The sequence below is a fragment of the Amblyomma americanum genome, chromosome 2 (assembly GCF_052857255.1).
Source record: "Amblyomma americanum isolate KBUSLIRL-KWMA chromosome 2, ASM5285725v1, whole genome shotgun sequence".
Classification (NCBI taxonomy): Eukaryota; Metazoa; Arthropoda; class Arachnida; order Ixodida; family Ixodidae; genus Amblyomma; species Amblyomma americanum.
The window spans coordinates 214,986,001-215,010,408 of NC_135498.1; positions in this window are offsets into that span (position 1 = coordinate 214,986,001).

Below are 24,408 nucleotides of genomic sequence, written 5' to 3' on the forward strand. Positions count from 1 at the left end.
CAGCTTATTTTTGTTGTTGCTTGAGGAGTTACTAGTAGAAGTAGTGTGTTGGTACAGAAAGCAGATCAGTAAACCTTCTGCAGCAGTTGCTGTACAGTGGGCACTCTTCGCCACTAAACAATGTTGTCCACAATTTCAGCTACAGAGCCACTGCAAACCTAAAAGGAGCCCTGTGATACAAATAAACAGGTCTTTGTTCTATGTATGCGGAGTAAGGGACATTGTGAGCTTGGACACCCAACAAGATCGGTGAACAATCATAGTACAGTTAAACCTGGTTATCACGAAATTGAAAAAGTTTTAGATTTTTCATTACATGCAGTTTTCATGAGAAGAGTCGAAATCGCACTGCAGAACGGACACCAAAATGAAACCTTAATCTAGGTGAAATCGCTTTGAAAATGCTTACAGAAAACTGCGTTACTCGCGGAGAAATGTTTCGCGATTGCTCTTATAGTGCAACTGCAGCAGCCGGGGCTCGCACAACACTGCTACGAGGGGTAGGGGAGGCGGGAGCGCCGTGGCCGAGCTAAACAACGCACGTCACCGTAGACCGACCACAGAGGCATGTTCTATCGGCATGTTCCCTTTCTGTCTTCCCCTCGCCGGCGCTCTCCGCTGTTTCCGCTCCCAACGTGCGAGAGCTATCTGTGCCGGAATCACGCGAGTAACCATGCGGGTGGCGTTGGCCACACACTGCTCGTGTCCGTTTTTGTTTCTATCACCTGTTTTTCACAGCTTTTAAGCATGAACTGTTTCAATACCACATGGTGTGACGTTCAGAAAGTGAAAGCGCCGATGACGCTGTAGCACCGTGCGCCGTGTCAACTGTGGTTGCTTGTTGCAATCGGCGTTCCCCTCATGTCAGTTCGTGCTTTATAGTCACGAAATATTTTTTTTCCTTTATTTGTTTCTTAGAACATGGTTCTGCCAAATTTCGAGCAACTCGGCATTAGCTGATGGATGGATGGTGTAGCCAGTTCAATCAAGGTCAACCGCCTCAACACCCATGTTACATAAAGGTCTCAAATACATGTGCTTCATTGGGGGCGGTGCTGGGGAATTGAGAAACTTCGTAATATTGAGAAATTCACTATATGGAGGTTCATTACATCCAGGTTTAACTATTTAATATTTAATCGTCAAAAATTGCTCGTTTCAATCCAGTGCGGTGTGTCAGTGCGGCAGCAATAAGGTGGCGTCCAGATTGAACGCTGCCTTTCCGATTGGTTGGGCGTTCATTTTGACTCTAGTTCCTTTATACTCGTGAAATGTATCCAATATGTTATGTCTGAATCCTGTTAGCTTTTCACATACCACAAAAAAAGTAGTGAAAGCGAATGAACGCTAGGGACGACACTCCCATTTCACTGCAAACACTTTTGTGCAGGTGAGCACTGTTCACACCAAGAAGACACCAAAAAAATAACTAGTCTACACATCTTGCCCAATTGTGAAAACCCAAACAGAAGGCGAGGTTGGGGGAAGGGACCGGTGTTAGCCTTACAATCCTACCAAGAAACATTGGGGAGCTTCCTTTATTGAGCTACAGTCGCTGCTATGGGTAGGTGGTTGGTTGTTGGGGAAAGGAAATGGTGCAGTATCTATCTCGCATCTCGGCGGACACCTGAACAGTGTGTAATACCCCTGTCACACGGGCATTTCGAGGGCCCTCGAACCGATAGTCTATCGACTCAAAGGCGATCGAGCGCTGCCACACGGGCAGTTTCAATGGCGATCGAGTCAACGGAGTAGCGCAGAACTCCATCGAGATTTCGAGGGCCTTCGAGCGCTGCCCAAGGTTGCTAGCGTTGCTTCGAGGGGCGCCAAGTGCACTTTCGTACACGACACATCCACGGCGCAAAAACATGAACAATCATTATTCGCATAAAATTTAATGCAAGCAGCCTGTAAAATTATTTTAAAATTATATTAGACTGGTTTTAAGCGCATTAATTTTGCGTTGCAGTCTTTGCGTTGCTTGCGTACTTAACGTTGACAACATGGCAGCACCCTGCCCGCCCGCTTCACAGCGATAACAGCTTCGTCGCTAATCCCTCAAAGCAATATCGTGTTCCAAGCTGTTGTATTCGCCTTCAATTTGCCCATTCTTACCCTCGCATAAAGTTTCAAGAGGCAAATAGCTCTTATTTTTCAGATATCATGGCGATTTCCCACGTCTTAAGCCTGACGAAGCAGCGCTCCGACGCAGTTGGACTGGCTTGGTTTTGGCTCGTCTTGTATTAGTGTGGCTATAGCAGTGTATGCATATGTTCGTCGCGTACGTGTAATTAAAAGGGTTTTGAACGACTTTTGCGTATGCCTGTATTTCAGCATTTAGTATACATTTATAAAATATTTTTGTTATTTTTCCAAAATCCAAAGTAGCGATTGTGGCGCCACACATCCGTGGCGTAAGACACGAGAACCATTTCAATGGCCATTGAGATTTGCCGTGTAGCAGCGGCGAGTTCGATGGCGATTGAGAATCTCGAAGACTCGAGGGTGATTGAAACTGGCCGTGTGACAGGGGTATAAGGGAAGGGATAAAGGACGGACTGAGAGAAGAAAAAGGTGCCGTAGTGGAGGGCTCCTGAGTAATTTCAACCACGTGGAGGATCTTTAACGTGCGGTGACATCTAGCGTTTCCCCTCTATTGAAACGCGGCCGCTATAGGCTGCAACCGCAAAAGCAGCAAGTGCATTGCAAGGTTCTGATTGGCCGAAACCAATCTTGTTACTGGGCGAGTGAAATACTTTTCGTCTCTCGATTTTTTCAATTGGAATAACCTCGGTTTGCGTGCTCCGCTTTCATTGTTTTTGCACTAGTATCTCGAACACACCTTGGGTAATTCGGCACTGAGGAAAACATTGTGGTACCCCTTTAACAGAGCTCTACTGAGCTGGCTCAGTGGTTAGGACACTCAGCTATTTAGTTGGAGGACCAGGGTTCAATCCTAGCTGCGTTTCTAAGGAGGTACAAAACAAAAAGTCACCCGTGTGCTCTTTGATGTCAGCGCACATTTAAAGAAACCCAGGTGGTCTAGATTAATATGGAGGTCTCCACTGCGGCGTCCCGCGTAGCCCATGTGTGACTTCGGGGTGTTGAATGCCCACAATTTTCAAAGTTGAGTGACATAAAGTGCACTTTTCGTGTGTTGCAGGATGGCTAGCCAACACCTAGATTTTAATAGCCGTGTGGAAGCTGCTTTTAGACACTTCGGGACAGTGGAGGCCCCAAGTTCAAATGGAACCGATGCTTCATAATCGGGAGATCCAAGACCTACCTTATAGGGGCTCAATGAAGTTGCGGCATGCCTGGGATGTTAAAGCCCGGCGCTTCACAAATATTGTCCAGGAAGAATTTTTTAAATGCGCTTTGTAGAAGCTGAGTTATCTGTAGTTAAAACTTGAATTTCAGCGTCTTCGCGCTTTTCCCTCACCTCTCGTCCCTTTTTGCACGCTGGAAGGTAGGCGCTCCTTCGCTGGGAGCCGAGCTTCCCGACCCGCCGGAGCTAAGCTGTTTATTGGACACGGTAGCTGCCTGAAAGAATCTAACCAATGGCCACCTCTCATCTTGTCTACGCAGATGCGGGAGACGGAGCAGGGTGCGAGCATGAAAAAGTCGGGAAGGGCTCGCCAACTTTCGTGTGTGATTGTGGGTTCTCTGCTGCTTCTAGAAGTGTATTATTTGGCTCAGGTGTTCATGACAGCACAATGCAGTGATTGAGCAAGTTGATGTCCTCCCGGAAGGTGTTTCAGAGCCCCTTTAAGTAGCTAATAACCTCCAGACACAATTCCTCAGATTACCTTCATGCAGACCCTGCCATCTCATTTCTGTAGACCAGTGATGAATTCCTTGTTTCCGGTACACTCTAGCTCACAAACAACCACACACGTGGGGCATCCTGGTTATTTGCACCTGCTACTTCCGGAGTTGTTGGTGCAGCTTTTGCAAGGTGCAATTTTCATATGTGCCTGTGGGCAGGCTTGACAACGATGGTTCAAATGTTCATGGAAACGCCCTTGAAAAAGTAAAGCATCCTGGTTATTTGCACCTGCTACTTCCGGAGTTGTTGGTGCAGCTTTTGCAAGGTGCAATTTTCATATGTGCCTGTGGGCAGGCTTGACAACGATGGTTCAAATGTTCATGGAAACGCCCTTGAAAAAGTATGGTGACGTTTCATGAACTCATTCTATGAAAGAGCGCAGAGAATACAAGATATCCTGCAATCTAGGCTTTCACTTGGGAAGCTGCACTTCAGAAGGTCACCAATCGCACAACAGTACCTCAACCCATCCAGCAGAAGACCCATTTGTCAGCGCAGCATGAGTCCACACCCTTACTTCACTCCCGTTTTTAGACTGCAGCGGTGGCCAAGTGGTTGAGCATCTGCCTCGCATGCGGGAGGTACAGGGTTTGATCCCCAGTGGCGCCGGGTACTCACCGGTGATACAATGGGTACAAGCTTTCCCCTGCCTGGTGCTCGGCTTCTTTAGGGCGAAATGCTGAGAATATGGGTCCTTGACCCCACCTTGAGCAGTAGCAAATACCTTGTGTATGGCGCTGTTTGGCCATAGATGCCTTTGCGACATAAAAATGCATAATCACCTTCTTTGAATAAATTTTTTCATTCGCCTCAAGCAATCGAGTCTAGATTTTTTCGCTGCGACACTGGTCTTGGTGGGTGCAACACATGAAAAGCACCAACCATGCTTTTGCATGGTGGGCAGCACAAGCATTTTCTAAATGCACTGAAGGTAAGATGGTGCTATAGAATGTGACTCGGCAGCCTAGTTTAATGTGTCGCTGACCGAATGCTCAGCTGTACAGGTATTTCCAGCCTCAATAGCCTTTCTTAGGAACTGCCTTATGTTCCAAAAAGTTTTCAATTCATTTTATTCACAAAGCATAGTGAAAAAGGGTGATTTAATAAAGAAAACATTGCGGCTTGACTGAGCTCCAGGAAAAGGATATATGCCATCAGGAATGTGGAAGGTACCTTAAACGAAATTGAGGTAGTACACCAGTACTTGTGCATCACTGTTACAATGTTTGTGCATTGTGGTTATTTAGTATTGCTGCTGATGTATGTGAACTGTAATTGGTTCATGACATTGTGGTCGAAGATGGCTGATGAACGCAGTAGTCTCGTAGGTTCTTTTAGTTAGCGAAATCAACTACCTTCAAGAGCACTTTTGTAATCGCGTGACACTGCACAGATGACCAACGCAAGTGTTGCTGCTTGAAAAAGTACAGGTTTGCACTTAAAAGGGCCATGACATGGTCGCTCTTCATATTGCAGTTTTGTACTTGCGTAACTAATACTGGAGCCTCTGATTCAATTTAGGTGCCCAGGAAGCGCTGTATAATTAAAAAAATGCGATTGAAATTGTGACCTGGAGATCCTCAGGTGGTCGATATTATTTCGGAGCCCTCCGCTACAGCACCTCTTCTTTCACTCCCTCCTTTATTCCTTCCCTTACGGTGTCGGCCGATATGTGAGACATGACGCGCCGTTTTAATAATTGGTTCGCCGTTTCCCCAAAAACCAATTTTCAGTTTTCAACTCTCGCCGGCAGCGACCGCCATGTTGAATGCTCGCGTTACGAAGCACCGTTGTCTGCTGTCGTTGCTGCAATGGGCGATCGAAGTAGTAGTCGTACCTCGTGTATGAGTGACTGGTGCCGCTAAAGCATTAACAGTAACGTAGTATTTCTTAGGTATTGGTTGGGTTTGGTACTAGGCCAATGCAACGCCGATGGTCTGGTCGGTATGCAGATGCCGTCACGGATACACCGGCCTGTCGCACTGGATCTGCGACGACGCCAGCACGACCAAGTTCGTAGTATTGTAAACAGTTAGCTTTGTGGGAACCAGAGGAGTGTGGTGAGGGCAGGGTGTCTACCAACCGGGAAAACCGTGAATTCTCAGGGGGATTTGTGCTCATGTCAGAGAAAATTCGCTGCAGTTCTACATAAAAGGAACTAGTCTCGATAATGCTGCCTCGTGTAAACAATGCGGACTGGCATTGCATTGTCCAGTGCGGCGTTACGCGTCCTCTCCTCGGCGACCGCCGGCAACCAACGTTGTGCAGTCAAGTAAAGCATCCCAGCAAGGCGGCAAAACGTTTTGCGGCACCGGCGGCGCTTCCAATTTCGGAGCGTACTACGTCGAAAGCAGACACTTTCCTGCGCTTCCCTGACGGCATAGCGCGCGCTTCCTACGGTTCGCACGTGCGCTGTTCGACGGCCAGCGGCCTCCCCTTGTTTTTCCGAGTGGACAGATCCAACAAGCCAGCGGAAAACGTCAGAACTTGCAATGGTCCCAAATGAACTCTTCCTCCCCTTGCATCTCCTTGATGGAAGCGTCCATTTCTGCAGGAGGGGGTGCACGCAGGCGGCGCAGCTTTGGGACAAAGGGAAATAGGTTCGCGCCTTTTCGTGAGCTGCCGACGCTAGCAAAGCAACGAATTCCGTCCGTACTTAGCTGCGCCGTGCTGAACCGACTTCGTTTTAATGACTGCTGTGGTGCCGCAGGCAAGCTGTGTGCTACGTGTCAAGCATGATGGCCTTCAAGTGCACTTTCGTCCAGGACTGGACGAATGCGAAACATTGCGAGTTTGCAGCGTGGATTAGGCCCGTCGAAAGTAGCCCGAACGCAGCGTACTGTGCACTATGTAGAAAGCAGTTTTCGCTCAGCAACATGGGAAGAAGAACGGTGACAAGTCACGCTGAAAGTAAAAAGCACCAACTGGCCATTACCAGAGCCGGGACACCCTCTGTAGCCTCATTTTGGCACCGCCGACCACCGTTGTGACTAATGCCAGGCCAGTGCCGTCAGTTTCTGCGCATCCTTCAAGTGCTTCAACTACAGCGACGGACGTCCAACCCGATCGTACAGCAAAAAATATCTTGTAGCGTGACTTAGAGGCCATAAATGCTAACGTGATGTGGTGCCTCGGCGCTATTATGACGCACACATCATTCCGTGCTGCCGCGGCATCGGCTTCTCTGTTCCCTTCGATGTTCCCATCATCAGCTACAGCCAAGAAAACGCAGCTTGGCAAAGAAGGTAACTCGCCGCGATGGCTCAGTGATTATCGCACTCGGGTACTGATCCGGAGTTCCCGGGTTCGAACCCGACCGCGGTGGCTGCATTTTTATGGAGGCAAAACGCTAAGGCGCCCGTGTGCTGTGTTATGTCAGTGCACGTTAAAGATAGGTGGTCGAAATTCCGGAGCCCTCCACTATGGCACCTCTCCCAGCCGCCGCGGTGGCTGAGTGGTGATGGCGCTCGGCTGCTGGCCCGAAAGACGCGGGTTCGATGCCGGCCACGGTGGTTGAATTTCGATGGAGGCGAAATTCTAGAGGCCCGTGTGCTGTGCGATGTCAGTGCACGTTAAAGAACCCCAGGTGGTCGAAATTCCCGGAGCCCTTCACTACGGCGTCTCTCATAGCCTGAGTCGCTTTGGGACGTTAAACCCCCATAAACCAAACCTCTCTCTTCCTTTCTTATTTCACTCCTTCCTTTACGGCGCGGTTCAGGTGTCCAACGATATGAGACAGATTCTGCGCCATTTCCTTTCCTCAAAAACCAGTTGTAAGACTGGGCTTTGGAATCTTCAGAGGCTGGCGCTTAACGAAGCAGACGATGAGAAGCGCCTAACGCACCGTCCCTCGCGCGTGCTCTGGACACGTCTTCGATCTCCAAGTTAACAGGACCCCTGTCCTTCCGTCTTCCAATATATCAGGCTACATCCTATTACCACTCCTTTTCCCGTCAAAACTTTCCTGTATCCAGCAATTAACCGCATGTGTCTTGGCCACTCCCCCGTAGTGGGTATGTGCCAGCAACGTCTGAGGCCTTCCTGACGGCTGCCTCTGGACTGTACCGCTGGTTGTTCGCGACGCTGTGCTTTGCAAGACGTTCCTTATTACAAGTGGTGGAGGTGCCAACGATTCCCTCGCCCTGGAGCTTCGCACCCGCACTTTGCCTACCGCCTCTGCAATGCCTGAGACCGTCACCCAAACCGATTCCGTCGGCTGTCTTCTGTTCCGGCGCCGCGCGGCAGCGTGACCCGACCATCTTCAGCGGCACGGATGTGGAGGATTGGTTGGCCTCCTATGAACGCGTAAGCGCATACAATAAGTGGGACGATAGCGTTAAGCTCACCAACGTTATCTTCTATTTGAGCGCACAGAGCCGCAGCCACTCAACCCCTGGCGCCTACAAGACAACCGCCCTATTTGCTACGCCTGTGGCGTCGCTGGTCACGTGGCTCGTTTGTGTCGCAGACGTGACCACCGTCCCTACGATTATAGGCGTGAGCCGACGTACGACCTTCCGCCGTCGTCCTCGCCTGCGTCACATTTGCCGCTTCCGGATTCTTCTAGCTACCATCCCCACCGCTCGCCGTCTCCTGGCCTCCGTTCCCGTTCTCCAATGCTCCGCCGCCAACCCGCCGTCCACGCAGAAAACTAACGGCCGCAGTTCCGGAGGCAAGAACTGCGTCACCAGCGACTCACTCAAAACCTGTTTCTGCGCCTGCCATTATTATTACCGTTTTCGTTGAGGGAGTCGCCGTCGAAGCACTTGTTTACACTGGCGCAGCCGTTTCCGTTCTCAGTCACACCCTCTGTCGCAGACTCAAAAAGTGACGACGCCCCTTCCTGCCGTTTCTCTCCGCACCGCCAGCGATCGGGACATTCGACCGTTAGCCGCCTGCACCGCCCGCCTTCTCATCGAGAGCGTTCCATACACAATCGAGTTCATCGTCCTCGCCCGCTCCTCTCACGACGTTATCCTTGGTTGGGACTTATGTGTTTTACTTATGTGTTATGTGTTTTTCTTTTATCGAAGCCCTGAGCTCGAGGTGGTGTCAAACTTCAGGGCTGTACGTGGCTACCTTCATTGGTTATCGAAAATTAGGACGGGCCTCGAAATACGGCCGCTCTAACTTTGTTTATAAAACTTACAAAAACGCAAGCAAATGCATTACAAATCACAAGTCGGTGTTGCCTAGTTTAGCTAGAGGCTCCGTGCAGTGGCTTGTAATTCTGCAAATATACCTAGGCTTGAACACGTGGGTCGATAAGTAAGGTCTTGTAGTGTATGTTCTCTGTGTGGGTTACCTTTTTTTAGTTACAGTTAGTTCGGCCGTCTGTGTGAGATCTGCTTCTGTAACTCAGTTTGCCTTTCTACATTTATGTAGATATATTTCCTCTCTTCATCATCTGCATTCGACAATCGTCCCCATCTTCAAACACTGCCTGGAGAGGCCCTGTTCCTCTCTTAAGAAAAGGAAGAGACATGCATGCCTGAATTTACTACACGGCTATTTTACTGATGCATATATCGTTTTGTTTTCATGAAAGCCAAATAACTAGCAGGTTACACTGTAACCTCTGCTATAGAGTTTAGTTATTTGGCTTTAAAAGAAACGATATGTGCATTAGTAGAATAACCGTGTTATAGGTATTTTTACTAATCCCTTCGAAATGTTGCACCAGCTCACGATGCACGATCGGTGGGAGTCGTGAGACATCGCTCGAACAACAGCTGTCAACGAACGGCGCCATCCTTTGCCAATGATTTGCCAGAAGACACGTTCTGAGCGAAACAGCGCTCGCAGACAACGGACGACAACAAGGAAGACACAACACCGCAGGACAACACAAAGCGAGGACAAGCTCTGCGGGCGCTCTTTTGCTCGGAATATGTATCTCAACCAACTCGCCCAGAAATACGCACTTTGCCAGAAGACCCGGCTCTGATTGAACGGTTCTTCGAACGGCTCACTGAACGAGAGAGAAGCGGCCCTCCAAAACAGCCGCACGGCTCACTGAACGAGAGAATCGGTTCACCAGAAGAGCGGCTCTCCAAAAGATCCGGATCTCCAAAGAGCCACTTTTGAAGAGCCGGGTCTTTGGCTCAGTGAGCCGTTTGGCTCCTTTGGAGATCCGGCTGCGTTCCAATACTCCCAAGTAGACGGCTACTTAGACGTCTAGCCGGACAGCCGCCTTCTTGGGACGCGTTCCATTTCTCGGCGAAGCAGTCTCATAAGACTGCTTCGCCGAAGTCCACATCGATGCAGGCTAACTTGCTGTCTAAAGATGGCGGAGCTGATGTACGCGGATGAGAGAGTCGTGCTCTTGCGGGCGTCGGTCTGTACACGGGGTATAGGAAAGGAAAAATGTGAGTCATTCCATTATGTTATTTGGTACGCAAACTAGTGGCTAATTAATCTTCGTGGACGTGCGATTCCTAGCAGTGAATCACGCAGGAGAAAATCCTGCAATTGAGAGCTTTGCTAAAGCAGCGGACGCTGTAGGTCTGTTTACGTGATCCGGCATCTGACGATGCCGGATCTTAATTAGCACCTTGATTTTAGAATACTCGTCGCTGTCGTTGGTTTCCTCGACGGGCGTTAAGACGGCTGGCGTGACGGTTAAAAAATGTGTTCTTCTGTTGCTGTATTAGTTGCACCAACTCTTTCGCGTGCATTCTTTTTTATCTTTACACTCTTAGAACAAATACAGTATTGTGCGTTTTTATCGCTGACACTTTCAAAAATTTCCCCGCCTCAACCGCTGGCTCGTTTGCGGTGAAACTGCACACAGAGCTTGCGTATTATGGTAACTTTTGTATCGTAACAAGTTTGACAATAGTACTTACTTAGTTCAGGCGCACATGATGCGAAAACGTAAGCGTCTACGGGAGATCGGCGAGCCAAAACCCGCAGACGATGCTTTTTCGCTGAGAACCGGCATTGGCGCCATCTGTTTTCGGCAGCGGAAAGCGTCACGACGGAGCGTCCTGCGAGAAAGAGCCGTTCTTCCGGCCTAATGTGTGTATATCGTTTTAATAGGGCAAATGATGAGATACGCCTGGAATTCGTTTGTTTTTCAGTGCTATAATTTGAAAATACTTAAGATGAAGCAAATGCCGAACGGTATACATGGTTTGCATGTGACGTCACGTCCGGCGGCGCGCCCTGCGGCGACATGTTGGTGCAGTCTGTGCGGAGTCGGTGGTGTGCGGGTCGCACGCATTTCCTCGCTAGTGGTAACACGTGCAATTTTGTTGCCTTTTGTGTGGCATGCCGCCGCTTCTCAGTCAGCAGCCTTTAGACGCTACCTACCGCTTAGATCTTACGGGGTCGGAGCGTGTTCGGTATGCGGAAAAAGTGCGTCTCTGCGATAATATCGACCCGTTCATGCAGCGGCCGGGAACGGACACAAGCGATGTCGACATATTTCCAGAGATTTGTTACGGTGACATCGTCAATTACCTTGTTTTTTCTGCAAGCTTTCTGACCCTTGAAGAAATCAAGGCGTTTAAGTCCAGCGAGGCGCATAATTATTTCACTAGCGGCTGGGTGAAGGGACTGTCGGCAAAACAGCTGCAAGGGGACAAGGTGCTTCTACTTGGAGAGGTAAGCCGCAGGACATTGATCTTTGTAAGGATTAGAGTAAAGAAATAACGGTTATTAAATCCACAAGTGACTGAGTGTAAGCAATCACTCAGTAAAGTTTTAAAAAGAACTGCTTACAAACTGTCAGGCTAGTGATTCATTTCTTCATTTGTACTGAACCTGGACTACTTCAGATTAAATCACGAGTTATTCTATTTTTATGGGCATATGAAAGGAACCGTTGCTGGTTTATCTTAGTTTGGAAACCCAACAACTTATTGCGCAAAAAAGAAACGGTCATGCGTGGAGAGATTGTTATCGCTCGCTACAGATTTGTCGACCAACAATTTAGGTCTCGCGTCGCGCATTATGGCCCGCATTAACTGTTCAAGCTCATCGCTGTTGCCGTTTCGACGGTCCGGTAGCGCGACAAGATCGACAGTGACGTGCGCCTTCGCAGAGATGTGCCCAATGTTAATTTGGATTCGTAGCCTCCATTGTTCCCGACTCCTCAGCCTGACACTCCGCTTGAGCCGCGCGTTTCTGGGTCCGTCGTCTTGCCGCGCGAGCGTGGCGACCGGGATCACCATGTTTTGCGCTGTAGCCGAGCAAAAGCGTAGGGGCCCAGTCCGGGTCCGTCTCCTCCCACAGTCTTGATGGTCTGCCTACAAAATGCAAGAAAAATTTGTTTAAAATGAGATTTTCCGCTATGCTTGTACGTCATGCACCTAAATAAACATTGTACATATGCAACGGACTTACCTTTTACGAAGTGGGCGCAGCAAACACGTATGCCCGTCCTTTCGGTGTTGAGATCGGCACGTTTTATGCGAGCCAGCCACACCTCCCGTCGCTTCGCGCATAAAGTTTTCGTACGGTCACCTTGATGCTCGATGACCTTTGGAAGGCGAAAAAAGTTTGTGTTTGTTGATTTCGCCCAACAAGTGCGGTTGGAGCATCCAACAACAGCGCAGATAACCATCGCAACGCCGTCGAAGTACACCGTACGCGCGAATTGCATCAAGTGCACCACGGCCGCTGCGACTGCACCAACATGGCGTAACAGTATCCCAGGGTTCCCAGCTACGACGTCAGTGCAAGCCATGTATATTCAAAGGGCCCGCGCTCTTTGCAACGCTCGCCTCTGCGGCCTAGTCGTACGCTTTCCGCTGCCGAAAACAGATGGCGCCACTGCCGGTTCTCAGCGAAAAAGCGTCGTCTGCGGGTTTTGGCTCGCCGATCTCTCGTAGACGCTTACGTTTTCGCATCATGTGCGCCTGAACTAAGTAAGTACCATTGTCAAACTTGCTACGATGCAAAAGTTACCACAATACGCAAGCTGTGTGTGCAGTTTCACCGCAAACGAGCCAGCGGTTGAGGCGGAGAAATTTTTGAAAGTGTCAGCGATAAAAACGCACAATACTGTACACCGGCATGTTGCGAATTGATTTTAGTCTTTGCAGGATTAACGATCGCTGCTGTATTTAGGTCTCTCGCTGTCTCCGAGTGCCACGTACGGCAGACAGCAGGTTTAATGTCACGTATGTGTTTTCCTCTTGCAGTGTATATTAGCCGTATCGCATTTTGCGCATATTGATTACAGTCTTTCGTATTTCTTATGTTTACAGGACCGTCTGGACGAGCACGTTCGAGGAGCATGTACAGTTTAGCATCAATAATAAAAGAATAATCGCATATCACTTTAGCGTCGTCTTCGGAGACCGGCCCCGTCTGCTACAAGTAGACTGACCGATAGGCACATCCACCAGTCCGGTTTGCGCGCAAAGTCATTGCAGAAGAAATGTGTAAACTTGTTGAAAACACGTTTTTAATTATTGTTATTGCTCAGTTTGTGAAAAATAGTAGTACAACTGTTCATAAGCTTTAGTTACATTATTATGCCGCGAGGCGGCGTGAGCAGTAGACAAGTTCCAATGCATGGACATGTAGACTGCTTCCTAGACGTCTTGTTAGACGTCTAGAGTATTGGAACGCAGCCCCGGATCTTTTGAAGAGCCGGGTCTTCGGCTCAGTGAGCCGATTGGCTCCTTTGGAGATCAGGATCTCTCCTTCAGCGAGCGGGCGACCCGTTCACTCAACCAGCTTTCTCGCACTGCTAATAGATGGCGCGCAAATCGCACCCAGCATAGAGTCACTGGAAAAAATTTCAGAGTATCGCATTCGTTTGCCCCTCGCCGCCGACGCGTTCATTGGCCCAACCGTACCACGTGACTTTGGGGTGCCATATACCTTCCAAGCGCCGGGCGGGCCGGTTGAGTTAGAGCGCAGGCAGCGCAGGTTTCTTGTGCTCCGATTGTCGCCCTCGCGTTTGACTGCAAGAAAATCATGCCTGGCTGCTGTTGCGCCTTCGAATGCAGCAAACGAATCGAGTCTGGAAAGACTTTTTTCTCGATTCCGACCTTGATAAATGACCGCGAGCGTCGTTCTGCGTGGTTACACAGAATCGGCAGGGAGAACTTCAAGCCTACACAAAACACCCGCGTGTGCGAGGTAAGTACACGTTGCTTGTGCTTTTCGGCACTGTTTTAGAAGATATTTAAGCGAAGTGCACGCGGTGTTAGCGATGCTACGAAAATAGGAGTTCACTGCAGGGATCGTTAGCGCCTTGCACACTTGACGCGGGTACACGTGTACGCGTTTGTTGCTCAGCACACGCGATTATTCCGTGCTCGTGGCACGCGGAGGCACACTTGTCACACGACAATTCCGCGTCCTCACGGGCGCCAGGTACTCGCATGATTTCTCCGCGCACGTGAGCGCGCTCTCGCTTCGAGTCACATCGACCCATGGCGTTTGTTTTTCGCAGACCGCGACGATCGCTGTCAATAAAAGCAGTCATAAATAAGCTCGGAAGAGCAGCTGCTCATGAACGCACTAGACAGCCGCGTTCATAAATCGCAATAGCAAACTCTCACTTATCAGTGTACAGAGGCTGCTGTAATCACGCAAATGACTCATATTGGCCTTCCACCAGATGTATTGCGCAAAATGGCCATCGAAGTTGGTTTTTACGCCTGCTGTGCACAGATCGGCTTACGATCACGGCCAAACACCGGTGCGCACACGGCAGTCACAGTGTGTCCTGCATACGGCGGACAAAATCGTACGGCAGAGTCGAGAACGCGCGGTATCCGATTACAAACTAAATAAAATGTATCCGATTTAGCTTGTGAAATTATACAATGAACGTACGTGCCTCTGACACTATCAGGTTTTTTGTTTCGTCCTCCTTGGAAACACTGAAAACAAGCCACGGCGGTCCACGATGTTCGTGCCCAAAAGCACAAGCTGCATTACTTCGCACAAAATAACATTTTCTATTCGTTCTTAGCAACCATCATCTCCGGGCACAAAGTATTTGTACTTCAGTCGACACTCGACCCGATGTTTCACCGAATATCGAGCTCTTCCAACACGGCGGCCTTCCTGCGACGCAGTCGGCTTGGAAGGTATATGGCGGTGGCCGCTCAGTGTTGCCGGTCAAATCCCGACCTTTGCGGTACTCTGAAATTTTTTCCAGTGACTCTAACCCAGCAGCTCTGACGGACGGTTCGACACGGCTAACTGGACGACAAACCAGCTTTCTCGCACTGCTAACAGATGGCGCGCACATCGCACCCGGCAGAAGACCCAGCGACCCAGCTCTGACGGAACAGACAGTTCGCCGTTCGGCACGGATCACTACGCGGGACTACGGTCCTATGGATCAGTGAGCCGGATCTTCAAAAGAACCGCCGCTCACTTTAATTACTGAGCCACGGCTCACCCGCTCTTTTAAAAGAGCGGCTCAGAAGATCCGGCTCACTCCTGAGGGACCCATCTCTACTTTCAGTAGCACTATGGCCGGTCGGCGTGAGGAGCGTGCGATCGTGTTGCACGTGAGTAATTTGTTCTTTATATCTTTTGGTATGCACATACTGAGCGATTGCCTGTTATCTGACACTCGGCATTCCGTTGTCAACTTCCTTGCGCCCGAATATTTTGTGTTAGCAGATAACCCAGGGCTAGCACGGAGCCCGCCAGTGGACCCAGAGGCCCGGAGGGAAAGACTCATGGCGTTGCAAGCCTGCCTGGCGTCCAGTGACTCTAGCCTGGCGTTGCATATGTCTCCTCGCCCAACATCGCCTCTCCTCCCCTCCTCCTTCACTCCGCTCCTCCCCTTCTTTCTCCTCCTTTTTCTCTCCTCCTCTACATCGTTTCGGGGGGCAGCGGCCAGCGCCTTTGGCCATACCCCATTCCCCGCCAGCGCTGCTTTCAGGGTGAAGACACCGCTACCGGCGGGGACATGTGGGGTCTCACCCTCCCGTTCAGGCGGCCAGCTGTTTTGAAGAAAAAACTCGCCTCGGTTTTGCAAGTTCTGTGCGTTCTCCGCCCGTCGTCGTCGTTACGCGTCGCGGCCTTTCTTCTCCCGATTACAGCCGCCTCGGTACATACCGCTCGTTCTGCACCACGCTGGCAAAAGTCACATGTTTTGATAAAGCCTGCCAGGCCACATAAAAAGTTGCCGAGCGGCTTTGGCTTCACAACCTGATCGCAAAGGCGTTTCGCAATAAGGCAGCCGTATTATTTATGCGCTCTTGTGGGTAAGCGCGTATGTGAAGATCTCGTCGCAGCTCTTATCCAGGAACAGTCGCTTTTGATGATTTTTCTTCATGTTTTGAAAGGAAACAAATTGTTTAGTAAAATTTGCCCTCGAATAAAGCGACTTAATCACTACGAATTAGGAAGATGTCATTGCATCATCAGTCTACGTGTAGTCAACACCATCCAAAGGGAAAACGCAACCATTTGCATTGTTTTGTTGCGGTACAAGCCACTAAGGAAAGCAGTTCAGAAAATATCACCATTTGCCTTCAGACGTGTACTCGGCTTTCTACTCCAGAGCAGTGAAGTGGCAGATTACTTGGAAGAGAAATTGGACATTATTACGTGGAATTTTTCACATACGGCGCAGCAACAAGACAATATGAGCTTTGGAAAATTGTTCTCGTGAGTTCATCAGGAGAATACGCAGTAATTAAAATTTATTGCCGTCAACTGACGGCAAAGTAACGAGCGGAGCTTTTTTTCGGTAACGGTAATGGTAGCGCGTTACCTTTTTTTTTGTGGGTAACGTAGGGCGGTAACACGTTACTTTTTTTAGCCTAACGAGTGACGTATTTTGTTCCTTTTTTTCGGTAACGCCTACAACACCATTTATACGTCATTGTCACAATTGTTTTTATTACGTAACACAACTATTCATACGTCACCGCGCACGTGGCGCGGAACGACTGCACCAAGTGTCTGCGCAAAGGCGACTGGGTGTAGAGAGAGGTACTCGAGTGGGAGACATTGGTAAGCATCGTGCTTGCCCTGCCGAAGCGCGATTGGTGGCCCCGAGAGGGACCGTTGAAAAAAAAAAGCTGCCAAAGCAGCTTAGAGTCTTGGAGGGTGTCGAATATAGCAGCAAAATGGACCACTTCACATTGGGTAGTGCGGTGCAATGGCCTCCACGAGTCGCAAGAAGGGGTCGCTGCAGCGCTGCCTTCCGTTCAGTGACTACCACCACTCCCAACCGAGGTAAGACGCGGTGAGTTGTGGGGTGAGCTTGCGCCCACTGCTAATGAGCTGGGCCTTAACCTTCTGCCAGCAATCCTCAATGCACTGCGTGTGGGTGCCGGTTGCGGGGTCCACAAAGTTCGTCGAGTGGTTAACTGTCTTGTGAGATAGGCCCATGGAGACGCCGTTCCCGTCAACCTGTCCTGGCACGCAGCTGTGATGACCCCCATAATGCGCAGGTCCACACGGGACGGAGAGGCAAAGAGACACCGTATGGCTCAGTTTAAACAAACAGATATATTCAATAATTATACATGATTGAGATTCAGAGGCTGGGGCGTCCGAGCTTACGTGCCGACGACTTCATGGGGGCGATGGAGTGGCTCCGGAGTTGGGCTCGAGCGGTTGCTGGCAGAAGCTGCACGCCGTCGGGCTTTGGCGCTGAAGGCCCTCTTGGCGAACGATGTCGTCCTGAGCGTCCCTCTTCCGTACTGCTTGTCGATTTTTATATCCTCTTCTCCACACTCCCTAGGGTGAGGACGCCCACGCCGGAGGGGAAGGAGGGGGGCTAGGGCTTTCACTTGGGCGCACAAACATACCACCGCACTTAAGGTCTCGCCCCCCTCACGTGTTGAGTCCGAGGGAAAGAAGGTTGTCTTCGAGGTAGCGCATAGCGTCGGCTGTGGTAAGGCGCGCTCTGGCCCGCTGACAGTTCCCGCGGGTCACCGGCCTCCGCTCTCCATCCATCAACTGACACTCGCTCCTCAAGGTAAGGCGCGCTCTGGCCCGCTGACAGTTCCCGCGGGTCACCGGCCGGGAAAGTGGTCCCTTGTCCTGGGATGTGCTCGGGAGGCCTCCCCTGGAACCGCCACGGCAATTGGGGAAGATAAAGCCCGTTTCCCCGCGGCGGCGGCGGGTCCGGTTGGGTCCGGTTGGGCTTAAACCCCTTCGTTCTGGTCGTCACTCTCAACGAGCATGGCTGGGTAATTGATGATGCCGCTGTCATCTGGGTCTCCGTCTACGCCGCGCCGTCGAACGCGGAACCTCGTAGCACACACAAGGAACGTCACACTCGCTCACCCTCCAGAAGAATGTTCTTCGAACATTTGAGTCCATGCAGCTCCCCTTGTCTTTCTGAATCGCCTCGCACAGTGCGTCCGACAAAACACTTTTCGCTGCACTCAACACCACTGCACAACACCATATGCCTCCGCTGTCATAACTGGCGTCTCTAGGGGCAGCACTGATCTTCTTTTACAGATAAACATGAAACTCAGCACCCAAGCCTCTCCTTTCTAGTCCAAACTGGACGAAATAAATTTACCACAGTTACAAAGGAGCTCCCACTTCTAGCACGATCACGGCACAGACAAAAATATAGATAACGAAAGGAAGTAGGGCAGGTTCTGCATGCGCTCCGCATGCTCTCCTGTGAAGGTGTTACTTAATGACAGAAAGGTTTAACTACCAACTCCAATAACTTAACACATAAGCACATAGCAATGTTATGAGCTGCGGCATTACACAATTCTAACCAGTTCACAACTCCGCTCTGTTTACGCCATTAGTCCGACTTAGCTTTCCGATTTCGCAGCGGATATCGGCCTTCATGAGTCATACTAAGTAAGTCGGTGACCCTTTGTCTGCTTTGGGACTCGCGAGGGCTCGTGGCAGGAGCCTCTCCTGGCGTTATCTGCGCGGCAACCTCGCGCGCTTCTTCTTCTAGCAATGCATGAAGTAAATCCGGTGGCATTCCGGCCGTCACCTCTGGCGCCTGCCGAACAGATGCAGGAGAGGGCGTTTCTTGCGAACTATCTGCGCGCTCCGCTTCACTTCTGTCCCCATCAAAATCCGCGCTTTCCCTTTCCTCATTTCGTGAATACTGAACCGGTGCCGACTTGAGGCGATTTGCGTGTATCCTTATCAAGCGCCGGTTCACGTCTCGGACTCTGAAGTTTACCGGAGAAAGCTTCTCGACAACCTCGCACGGTCCTCTCCACTTCGTCTGGAACTTACGAGCTAGCCCAATCTGCCTTTGGCAGTTTTCAATGTACACGCTGTCCCCCACATTAAACGGCGCGTCTCTAGCACTGCGATCGTGCACCTCCTTCCTGCGCTTCGCCGCTTTCTTTAAGGCCTCCTTTGCGATGTCCCTCGCCACTTGCAAGCGCGATTCTAGCTCAACCTTATAGTCGTCCAGTGAAGCGTATGGGACACGACGGGGGTCCTCTGGCACTTCAATAGGCTGGTCCAGGTCTCGGCCGTAGAGAAGAAAGAATGGCGATTCGCCCGTGCTCTCGTGTGCTGCGGAATTGTAGGCAAACATTGCATACGGGAGCCACAAGTCCCAGTCCCGCTGGCCGCGCGAAACAAAATGCGACAGGAACCCGGCCACGGTTTGGTTCAGTCGCTCCACCGCGCCGTTGCAAGCCGGATGGTACGGTGTTGTCTGCTTCTTAGCGATCTTAAGCAGCTCGCAAACTCTCTTTATTAGCTGCGACACGAAGTTCGTTCCCCGATCTGTCAAGAGTTGCCTCGGGGGTCCATGTCGGAGCACGATCTGTTCGACAAATGCTCTTGCAACCGTGTCTGCCTTCTGATCTGGGAGTGCTACCGCTTCCGCGTATTTTGAAAGGTAATCGACAAATACTAAAATGTACTTGTTTCCGGAAGTGGTCGTGGGCAATGGGCCCATTATGTCCATACCTGTCCACTCGAAGGGAGCCGAAACCTCAGAGAACGGCTGAATTGGAGCTGGTCTTCGTCCCTTGGGTGTTTTTCTTTCGAGACAGGAATGACACTTCGCACAGTAGTCTCTAACATCCTGTCGCATGCCACTCCAAAAGTACAAACGCTCCACACGCCTGCGTGTCTTCGCTACGCCAAAATGACCGGCGCATGGCGCATCGTGAAACGCGCGAAGAACCCTTTCTGTCCACGACCGAGGTATGACGACTCTCTCCCAAGCGGTTTTCTCTGGTCTCCCTTTCCTGGTTGGCCTCGTGCGCCGACACAGGGTGCCGTCTTTGTCAATGAAATAACCTAGCTGTTCGGCGTGAGACGGTGCGCCCTCTAAGCTTTCGATTATTCACTTCAGGTCAGGATCTTTGCACTGCTCTGTGCGTAATTCGGCGGGGTCGACTACGGGGACAAACTCATCTATAGCTGCCACGGCAGCTGTGCGGCTGAGTGCAACAGCATTCAGATGTGTCTTTCCTGACTTGTGCTCAACTTCAAAGCAGTATTCCTGCAGGTGTAGATTCCATCTAGCGAGTCGCGAGCTAGGGTCCCTGACACTCATCACCCATTTCAGAGGATGGCAGTCTGTGACTAGCTTGAATTTGCGGCCGTAAAGGTAGCATCTGAAGTGCTTTACTGCCCAGACAACGGCGAGGCACTCCCTTTCCGTAGCTCCGTACTTTTGCTCTGTGGGGCTCAGCTGTCGGCTAGCAAAAGCAACGGGATGTTCTTTGCCCTCGATAACCTGAGATAGCACGGCACCAACTGCGAACTTTGACGCATCTGTGGCCATAACGAAGGGCAAATTAAAATCCGGGTGGCGCAACAGCGGTGCACTCATTAGCTTCCTTTTCAGGGCCCCAAAAGCATCCTCCGCGTTTTCGTCCCAGCGAAAGGCGACATTTTTGGCTGTTAAGGCGGTGAGCGGCTTAGCGAGCTTGGCGAACTCCTCTATGTGCCTTCGGTAGTAACCGATCAGGCCGAGAAACTGCCGGACCTGGCGGACGCTAGTCGGGGATGGAAAATCCGAGACACACCTTAGTTTCTCAGGGTCCGGTCGCACGCCGTCAGCTGAAACAACGCGCCCGAGGTATTTCACCTCGTTTTTGAGGAATTGGAACTTAGAGGGCTTCAGCTTGAGACCCGCTCCTCTTAGTCGCACCAAAATCTGCTCAATATCGCGCAAATGGTTCTCAAAACTGTCACTGTATATGATTATGTCATCCATATACACGAAGCACAGCCTCCCCAGAAGACCTGCCAGGATAACATCAGCGGTTCTCTGCCAGACAGCAGGGCTGTTGGCCAGACCCATCGGCATTCTTTTCCATTCATAGTGCCCTGAGGGCGTGTTGAATGCCGTTTTCTCGGCATCTGCCGGATCCATTGCAATCTGCCAAAATCCCGCCGCCATGTCCACTACCGTGAAGTACCTGGCAGAGCCCAGCTGAGAAAGCGTCTCCTGTATATTGGGGATGGGGTATGGATCGATGCGAGTTACGGCATTTAGTTTGCGGTAGTCCACTACCAATCGATACGAGCCATCTGGCTTTTCCACCAATAGTGCTGGTGCTCCCCAGGGTGACTTTGAGTGTTCGACAATGCCGCGATCAATCAGGTCCTGCACCTGCCGCTCCATCTCCTCACGTTGGGAGTAAGGAATCCTGTACGCACGCTGGTAAACGGGCGATGAAGTGCCGGTTTCTATCCTGTGCTTTATAACGCCACAGCAGCCCAAATCCAGGTTGGACGCGGCGAATACCTCCGAGCAGTCGTTCAGCAAACCAGCCAGAGCCTCCCTCTCCCTGGATTTTACGTGAGAAAGATCGAACGACACCTTTGGAGCAGCCGAAGGACTAGCATGCTCTACAGTTGCGAGTACCGTATCGGTGGGCTCACGTTTCTCTATCGCAGAGGTGAAGAAAGCCAATGTTTTGTTCTTGGGAAGGCTCAGTGGCTGCTGGCTACAGTTAACCACCCGTAGGGGCACTCTGTGGGCGTCATTAACTGTCACGAGGCACGCGGCTGCCTTCAGGCCATTGCTGAGAGAGTCGACCTGCTCAAGCACTCCCACGGCGCCGCTCTCTACATCTGAAGGCACAAACGCGTACAAAATGTGCTCCGACCAAGGAAGGACGACCGCCTCATCGACCAGCCTGACGGCAACCCGCGAATATACCTTCTCCAATGATCCCACTGTTTGACGGGTGTCAATATCGGTAATGCGAATCTCAGCCCCTCTCCTGTTCAAAAACGGAACTTTTGAGCCGGCCGCATTAACCTCTTCCTCAGAGAATGAGACTACTACCTTCCCTTTTCTCAAAAAATCCTGCCCTAATATACCTGACACTCCGTTTGGCAGAGACACCGTGTCCGGGCATACGTAGCAGGGGTGCTCCAATGCAATTCCGCCGAGAGAGAAGTGTAACCAGTAGAGTCCACTTATGCCAAGAGGATCCCCCGTTATGCCTACAAATTTGGTTGCCATACCACCAGACGCTTCCAACACCTCACGGTCCCCCTTCCTTCGAAGCGTGTTAAAACTGCTCTCCTTAAGCAATGTCACCTTTGACCCCGTATCTATCAACAATTCCATGCAACAACCATTTAACTTGCAACGCACAACAGGGCATGCCTCGTCGGCCACACAAACTACCACCACCTCATCATCCACTGCTCCCTCCCCACGCTCCTCAGGCTGGGGAGGACTAACTAGTTTTTTGTCTCGGTATCTGGAGCCCCGCTGTAGGCTTGCTTAGGGCGTGTCTCGCCTGCTTCTCTTTGTGGCTCCCCACGGCGCACGTTTTGGCAGAACCTGGCGATGTGTCCGCGACCCTGGCAAGCGAAGCATACGATTTCTTCAAAATCTCGCATACCGCGCCTGTATCTTTGTGGCGGTCTCCGGTTTCCAGCGAATGAGCGCTGTTGAGCGCGCGCTTCAACCTGGCGTTCTACCTGCTGAGATAGCAGCTGTTCTAAGCGATCTAACCGCTCTGTCAAGAGAGCAACCTCTGGGTTGAGCACCGCTCTCTCTATGACGCGTACTCTCGCTGCGGCTGTCGTTAACGCCTCATTTCGTTCCTCATCCAATGCGGCCTCCACGGCTTGGTCGAAATTGCTCGGCTTGCGCGAGAGCACGAACCGGCGCACGGGGTCTTGCAGACCAGCCACGAACAAAGCTGTCATTTCCTCTTTAAGTATATCCTCCGCGTATTTCTTCTTTAGCTGGTCTCCTTCCTCCTCCCTGCTTAACGTATCGCGCGCTAAGCGCTGAAGCCGCGACGCAAACGTTCGCACGTCCTCCCCTACCATCTGTCCGGCGTCACGGAACCTCTGTACCCGCACGTGACGTGGTTCAGTGTCGAAATGCTCAAACGCGAGCTTCTTAAATTCCGCAAATGATTTTGTGGATTTTACTTTTTCGTCTCGCCATGCAAAATCTAGAGCAGCTCCTGCCATCTTACACCTCGCCATTCCCAGCATTTGAGCATCGGACCATCCCCCCATTTTCCCAATCTCTTCTAGCATGGAAAATAAATCGCAGATTGGAACCCCTGTCTTATCTCCCGTAAACGTCGGAATGACGCTTCCTAATGCCAGCATGCTTGCTCCGAGCCACGGCTGTGGAGTGGGAGCTCCCTCAGATACAGACATTTTTTTTTTCTCAAGCCCTCCAGTGCCTCAAGCCTCTCAAATGGGGGTAAAAGTCCCACAATCAGTCCCGTGATTCCCTTTTGATTACAATTTTGAAGTCATTAAATGTCACAGCATTCAGAGGACATTTGCTTTTGAGACCCCACTTCTGACACCAGTGTGATGACCCCCATAATGCGCAGGTCCACACGGGACGGAGAGGCAAAGAGACACCCTATGGCTCAGTTTAAACAAACTGTAACGGGGGGTTTGTTACGAGGTACTGGGGCGGCGGGAACGGCAACGGCAGCAGTCTGGGATCAGATCGGCAAAAGACACACAAGCGTAGCGCTGGCAAAAACTCTCGAGAACACTGTCACCGCGTCTTCGTCTTTTCAAATCATCCGACGCATCTTCTTCTTTAGCCTTACAATCACCCCGGGGACAAGAGGAGCCATCCTGGCGACTTAGGATGATGGCAAGACGGCGGGGTCGTAGTAGGGCTTGAGGCGCTGGACATGAACGGTCTCCCGTCCTCGGCGGCGGAGATCAGGAGACGGCGTGAGGGGTTCCACGATATAATTAACCGGAGAGGTGCGCTCCAGCACACGGTAGGGACCATGGTACTGCGCAAGAAATTTTGAGGAGAGACCGGGAGTTCCTGAAGGGATCCAGAGCCACACAAGTGCACCAGAAGTGTAGTTCGGTGGGGTTTGGTCTTGGTCGAGGCGGGAGCGCTGGCGATGCTGGGTGTCAGTGGTGAGTGACCGGGCAATTTGGCGGCAGGCTTCGGCGTGTTGCGCGGCGTCGGAAACAGGCCGATATTCGGATTCATCAGGGCGGTAAGGGAGGATAGTGTCGATAGTAGCAGAGGGTTGGCGGCCGTAAAGTAGGAAGAAAGGAGAGAATCCGGTGGTAGACTGCGTAGCGGTATTGTACGCATAAGTAACGTACGGAAGGACGAGATCCCAATTCGTGTGGTCAGAAGCGACGTACTTGGAGAGCATGTCTCCGAGTGTGCGGTTAAATCGCTCAGTGAGGCCATTGGTCTGCGGATG